The following is a 6,977-nucleotide window of genomic DNA, read 5'->3' as shown; positions in this document are numbered from 1 at the left end:
TGAGCACATCTGGGACATCATGTCTCGCTCCATCCACCAATGCCACGTTGCACCACAGACTGTCCAGGAGTTGGCAGATTTTTTAGTCCAGGTCTGGGAGGAGATCCCTCAGAAGACAATCCGCCACCTCATCAGGAGCATGCCCAGGCGTTGTAGGGAGGTCATACAGGCACGTGGAGGCCACACACACTACTGAGCCTCATTTTGACTTGTTTTAAGGACATTACATCAAAGTTGGAACAGCCTATAGTGTGGTTTCCACTTTAATTTTGAGTGTGACTCCAAATCCAGACCTCCATGGGTTGATAAATTTGATTTGCATTGATCATTTTTGTGTGATTTTGTGGTCAGCACATTCAACTATGTAAAGAAAAAAGTATTTAATAAAAATATTTCATTCATTCAGATCTAGGATGTGTTATTTTAGTGTTCCCTTTCTTTTTGGAGCAGTGTATATACAGTGGGACAAAAAAGGACAAAGAATGCTGAGAGGCATCCAAAGAACACCATACCTACTGTGAAGCATGGGGGTGGAAACATCATGCTTTGGGGCTGTTTTTCTGCAAAGGGACCAGGACGACTGATCCGTGTGAAGGAAAGAATGAATGGGGCCATGTATCGTGAGATTTTGAGTGAAAACCTCCTTCCATCAGCAAGGGCATTGAAGATGAAACGTGGCTGGGTCTTTCAGCATGACAATGATCCCAAACACACCACCCGGGCAACGAAGGAGTGGCTTCGTAAGAAGCATTTCAAGGTCCTGGAGTGGCCTAGCCAGTCTTCAGATCTCAACCCCATAGAACATCTTTGGAGGGAGTTGAAAGTCCGTGTTGCCCAGCAACAGCCCCAAAATATCACTGCTCTAGAGGAGATCTGCATGGAGGAATGGGCCAAAATACCAGCAACAGCGTGTGAAAACTTTGTGAAGACTTACAGAAACTGTTTGACCTCTGTCATTGCCAACAAAGGGTATATAACAAAGTATTGAGATAAACTTTTGTTATTGACCAAATACTTATTTTCCACCATAATTTGCAAATTAATAAATTAAAAATCCTACAATGTGTTTTTCTGGATTTATTTTCCTCATTTTGTCTGTCATAGTTGAAGTGTACCTATGATGAAAATTACAGGCCTCTCTCATCTTTTTAAGTGGAAGAACTTGCACAATTGGTGGCTGACTAAATACTTTTTTTGCCCCACTGTATATCATTGCGTTATTATAGCCGCATACAAACATGGTCTCTTTTTTGTTTTCTTGAGTAAGGTAGCTCCAAAATGCAGGTGTTTAAGCCTAGCAAGCCAGCAGAAAATACAGAGCGCCGGGCCATGATTGGCTCAGTGTTCTGTCACTCATGGGGACACTACGTCACCGCCAAGTCTAAGGGTAGACCTTGAAAATTCAAGACCTTTTTTGGGTGCTGCCATAGAAATCACTTCTATGCTCGCTTCGAGGCAAGCAACACTGAGGCATGCATGAGAGCATCAGCTGTTCCAAACGACTGTGTGATCACACTCTCTGTAGCCGACGTGAGTAACACCTATAAGCAGGTAAACAAACACGAGGCTGCGGGGCCAGATGCGTTACCAGGACGTGTGCTCCGGGCATGTGCTGAGCAACTGGCAGGTGTCTTCAATGACATTTTCAACATGTCCCTGATTAAGTCTGTGATACCAACATGTTTCAAGCAAACCACCATAGTCCCTGTGCCCAAGAACACAAAGGCAACTTTCCTAAATGACTACAGACCCTTAGCACTCAGGTCCGTAGCCATGAAGTGCTTTGAAAAGGTTGGTAATGGCTCACATCAACACCATTATCCCGTAGCCATGAAGTGCTTTGAAAAGGTTGGTAATGGCTCACATCAACACCATTATCCCAGAAACCCTAGATCCACTCCAATTTGCATTCCGCCCAAACAGATCCACAGATGATGCAATCTCTATTGCACTCCACACTGCCCTTTTCCACCTGGACAAAAGGAACACTTATGTGAGAATGCTGTTCATTGACTACAGCTCAGCGTTCAACACAATAGTACCCTCAAAGTTCATAACTAAGCTAAGGATCCTGGGACTAAACACCTCCCTCTGCAACTGGATCCTGGACTTCCTGACAGTCCCCTCCTGTACCGCCTTTTCACCCCTGACTGCATGGCCAGGCACGACTCCAACACCATCATTGAGTTTGCAGACAACACAACAGTGGTAGGCCTGATCACCGACAATGACGAGACAGCCTATAGGGAGGAGGTTAGAGACCTGGCCAGGTGGTACCAGAATAACAACCTATCCCTCAACGTAACCAAGACTAAGGAGATGATTGTGGACTACAGGAAAAGCAACACCGAGCACGCCCCCATTCTGATCGACAGGGTTGTAGTGGAGGAGGTTCCTTGGTGTCCACATCAACAACAAACTAGAATGGTCCAAACTCACGAAGACAGTCGTGAAGAGGGCACGACAAAGCCTATTCCCCCTCAGGAAACTAAAAAGATTTGGCATGGGTCCTGAGATCCTCAAAATGTTCTACAGCTGCAACATCGAGAGCATCCTGCCTGACTGGTTGCATCACTGCCTGGTACGGCAATTGCTTGGTCTCTGACCGCAAGGCACTACAGAGGGTAGTTCGTACGGCCAAGTACATCACTGGGGCTAAGCTGCCTGCCATCCAGGACCAGGCGGTGTCAGAGGAAGGCCCTAAAAATGGTTATAGACTGTTCTCTCTTACTCAGCCATAGACTGTTCTCTCTACTACCGCATGACAAGCGGTACCGGAGTGCCAAGGACAAAAAGGCTTCTCAACAGTTTTTACCCCCAAGACATAAGACTCCTGAACAGGTAATCAAATGGCTACCAGGACTATTTGCATTGTGTGCCCCCACCCCTCTTTTTACACTGCTGCTACTCTCAATTCATCATATATGCATAGTCACTTTCACTATACATTCATATACATACTACCTCAATTGGGCCGACCAACCAGTGCTCCCGCACATTGGCTAACCGGGCTATCTGCATTGTGTCCCACCCACCGCTACTGCTACTCTCTGTTCATCATATATGCATAGTCACTTTAACCATATCTACATGTACATACAACCTCAATCAGCCTGACTAACCAGTGTCTGTATGTAGCCTCGCTACTTTTATAGCCTAGCTACTGTATATAGCCTGTCTTTTTACTTTTGTTTTATTTCTTTACCTACCCATTGTTCACCTAATACCTTTTTTGCTTTTTTGTTAGAGCCTGTACGTAAGTATTTCATGTTGTATTCAGCGCATGTGACAAATAAACTTTGATTTGATTTGAGTTACATTAGAAGTGTTCATTCAAGAAAGCTCAATCTCATTGGCCACAGATAAAATGACATCAAATCCCGTTATACCTACAGTAGCTTTGATTGGACTGATCACCTCATCATCATACTTTCAAATTCTTAGCTAGCAGTAATCATCATGAATCAAGTCAACAATCTACCGGCAAATGCATTTTAATCCTTGTCATATATCCCTTCTTAATTTACCGAGGTTAGCTAGCCAGCTATTTGTCGTCCTTAACGTAGGAGACACTGCTAGCTAGCCAACAGCTAGCCAACGTCTACCGAATAGAACTCAACAACCCGGTCGCATTCCGCTTCGCTCCACAGGTAGTATCACATTTTCATTTCATTTCATTACAGCACAATGGTTTGATTTGTTTGATCGTAGCTAGCTACATAGCTAGCTACATAGCCGTCTTTGTATCAAAGATAATTGTGTAGTCTAGAGCGATTTTCTAGGTTAGCTAGCCAGCTATTGTCGTTCTTTTAACGCAACGTAACGTAATCAACACTGCTAGCTAGCCAGCTAGGCCCCGAATAGCAGCACTGTAGAAACTATTACACTCAACGGAACGACTTGATTAGTGTAGTGTCAACAACGCAGCCACTGCCAGCTAGCCTACTTCAGCAGTACTGTATCATTTTAATCATTTTAGTCAATAAGATTCTTGCTACGTAAGCTTAACTTTCTGAACATTCGAGACGTGTAGTCCACTTGTCATTCCAATCTCCTTGCATTAGCGTAGCCTCTTCTGTAGCCTGTCAACTATGTGTCTGTCTATCCCTGTTCTCTCCCTCTGCACAGACCATACAAACGCTCCACACCGCGTGGCGCGGCCACCCTAATCTGGTGGTCCCAGCGCGCACGACCCACGTGGAGTTCCAGGTCTCCGGTAGCCTCTGGAACTGCCGATCTGCGGCCAACAAGGCAGAGTTCATCTCAGCCTATGCCTCCCTCCAGTCCCTCGACTTCTTGGCACTGACGGAAACATGGATCACCACAGATAACACTGCTACTCCTACTGCTCTCTCTTCGTCCGCCCACGTGTTCTCGCACACCCCGAGAGCTTCTGGTCAGCGGGGTGGTGGCACCGGGATCCTCATCTCTCCCAAGTGGTCATTCTCTCTTTCTCCCCTTACCCATCTGTCTATCGCCTCCTTTGAATTCCATGCTGTCACAGTTACCAGCCCTTTCAAGCTTAACATCCTTATCATTTATCGCCCTCCAGGTTCCCTCGGAGAGTTCATCAATGAGCTTGATGCCTTGATAAGCTCCTTTCCTGAGGACGGCTCACCTCTCACAGTTCTGGGCGACTTTAACCTCCCCACGTCTACCTTTGACTCATTCCTCTCTGCCTCCTTCTTTCCACTCCTCTCCTCTTTTGACCTCACCCTCTCCCCCCCTACTCACAAGGCAGGCAATACGCTCGACCTCATCTTTACTAGATGCTGTTCTTCCACTAACCTCATTGCAACTCCCCTCCAAGTCTCCGACCACTACCTTGTATCCTTTTCCCTCTCGCTCTCATCCAACACTTCCCACACTGCCCCTACTCGGATGGTATCGCGCCGTCCCAACCTTCGCTCTCTCTCCCCCGCTACTCTCTCCTCTTCCATCCTATCATCTCTTCCCTCTGCTCAAACCTTCTCCAACCTATCTCCTGATTCTGCCTCCTCAACCCTCCTCTCCTCCCTTTCTGCATCCTTTGACTCTCTATGTCCCCTATCCTCTAGGCCGGCTCGGTCCTCCCCTCCCGCTCCGTGGCTCGACGACTCATTGCGAGCTCACAGAACAGGGCTCCGGGCAGCCGAGCGGAAATGGAGGAAAACTCGCCTCCCTGCGGACCTGGCATCCTTTCACTCCCTCCTCTCTACATTTTCCTCCTCTGTCTCTGCTGCTAAAGCCACTTTCTACCACTCTAAATTCCAAGCATCTGCCACCTTCTCCTCCCTCCTGAATCCTCATCCCCCCCCTCTCTGCAGATGACTTCGTCAACCATTTTGAAAAGAAGGTCGACGACATCCGATCCTCGTTTGCTAAGTCAAACGACACCGCTGGTTCTGCTCACACTGCCCTACCCTGTGCTCTGACCTCTTTCTCCCCTCTCTCTCCAGATGAAATCTCGCGTCTTGTGACGGCCGGCCGCCCAACAACCTGCCCGCTTGACCCTATCCCCTCCTCTCTTCTCCAGACCATTTCCGGAGACCTTCTCCCTTACCTCACCTCGCTCATCAACTCATCCCTGACCGCTGGCTACGTCCCTTCCGTCTTCAAGAGAGCGAGAGTTGCACCCCTTCTGAAAAAACCTACACTCGATCCCTCCGATGTCAACAACTACAGACCAGTATCCCTTCTTTCTTTTCTCTCCAAAACTCTTGAACGTGCCGTCCTTGGCCAGCTCTCCCGCTATCTCTCTCAGAATGACCTTCTTGATCCAAATCAGTCAGGTTTCAAGACTAGTCATTCAACTGAGACTGCTCTTCTCTGTATCACGGAGGCACTCCGCACTGCTAAAGCTAACTCTCTCTCCTCTGCTCTCATCCTTCTAGACCTATCGGCTGCCTTCGATACTGTGAACCATCAGATCCTCCTCTCCACCCTCTCCGAGTTGGGCATCTCCGGCGCGGCCCACGCTTGGATTGCGTCCTACCTGACAGGTCGCTCCTACCAGGTGGCGTGGCGAGAATCTGTCTCCTCACCACGCGCTCTCACCACTGGTGTCCCCCAGGGCTCTGTTCTAGGCCCTCTCCTATTCTCGCTATACACCAAGTCACTTGGCTCTGTCATAACCTCACATGGTCTCTCCTATCATTGCTATGCAGACGACACACAATTAATCTTCTCCTTTCCCCCTTCGGATGACTAGGTGGCAAATCGCATCTCTGCATGTCTGGCAGACATATCAGTGTGGATGACGGATCACCACCTCAAGCTGAACCTCGGCAAGACGGAGCTGCTCTTCCTCCCGGGGAAGGACTGCCCGTTCCATGATCTCGCCATCACGGTTGACAACTCCATTGTGTCCTCCTCCCAGAGCGCTAAGAACCTTGGCGTGATCCTGGACAACACCCTGTCGTTCTCAACTAACATCAAGGCGGTGGCCCGTTCCTGTAGGTTCATGCTCTACAACATCCGCAGAGTACGACCCTGCCTCACACAGGAAGCGGCGCAGGTCCTAATCCAGGCACTTGTCATCTCCCGTCTGGATTACTGCAACTCGCTGTTGGCTGGGCTCCCTGCCTGTGCCATTAAACCCCTACAACTCATCCAGAACGCCGCAGCCCGTCTGGTGTTCAACCTTCCCAAGTTCTCTCACGTCACCCCGCTCCTCCGCTCTCTCCACTGGCTTCCAGTTGAAGCTCGCATCCGCTACAAGACCATGGTGCTTGCCTACGGAGCTGTGAGGGGAACGGCACCTCAGTACCTCCAGGCTCTGATCAGGCCCTACACCCAAACAAGGGCACTGCGTTCATCCACCTCTGGCCTGCTCGCCTCCCTACCACTGAGGAAGTACAGTTCCCGCTCAGCCCAGTCAAAAACTGTTCGCTGCTCTGGCCCCCCAATGGTGGAACAAACTCCCTCACGACGCCAGGACAGCGGAGTCAATCACCACCTTCCGGAGACACCTGAAACCCCACCTCTTTAAGGAATAC

The sequence above is a fragment of the Oncorhynchus keta genome, chromosome 16 (genome assembly GCF_023373465.1).
Source record: "Oncorhynchus keta strain PuntledgeMale-10-30-2019 chromosome 16, Oket_V2, whole genome shotgun sequence".
Taxonomy (NCBI): Eukaryota; Metazoa; Chordata; class Actinopteri; order Salmoniformes; family Salmonidae; genus Oncorhynchus; species Oncorhynchus keta.
The sequence above is the reverse complement of the archived record's forward strand: the minus strand, read 5'-3'. Positions refer to the sequence as shown.